Here is a 648-nt window from a genome sequence, read left to right as displayed (position 1 = left end):
TGACCACGGCGGTGGGGTTTGTTTCGCAAATACAATAAGCAATAGTAATGGGCGTGTTACAGCAAAAGTTGGCAAGGCAAAACCTCACCGCCTGGATCTGGACGGCACATAAGAGATCGGACGGCGTCCGATAGCCACAGTGCAGAGTACCCCGAGCTGGCCGAGTTCATATAAGACCCATGCCCGATCCCTTCCTCAGTCCCTCCCTCTCCCACCCCAAAGCTCCACTGGGTTCCCACTCCATGCGGCTCTGAAATCTCCCATACATACTGCGCCCTGGAGCTGTGGCTCGGCGTCACCACCACCGCACCGCCTCTCGCGTACGTCCCTCATGGCGTCGTGGCTGCCTCCACCCCGATGGCGGTCTTGGACACTGGTATTTGAGGTACGAGCTTTCGGTCATCCACCGGTTGCTACCTTAATCACCAAGCAATCTCCACATGTTCTGCCCCTGGCTTACAGTACCCTTCTCTTCTCTGTTGATTCTGTCTCCCATCATCAGATAGAGAGGACCAACTGCAAGGCAGCCCAGCCTTGCGGGCAGGAGTTGGACACCCATGGACATGGAGAGTTCAGATTCTGGCCACGGGGAGCACCGTCGGCGCTGATTCGCCCATAGCAAAAATATGGTGTTATCCTGATTGAGCT

This window comes from Triticum aestivum, chromosome 4B (genome assembly GCF_018294505.1).
Source record: "Triticum aestivum cultivar Chinese Spring chromosome 4B, IWGSC CS RefSeq v2.1, whole genome shotgun sequence".
NCBI lineage: Eukaryota > Viridiplantae > Streptophyta > Magnoliopsida > Poales > Poaceae > Triticum > Triticum aestivum.
This window is presented reverse-complemented; position numbering follows the sequence as displayed.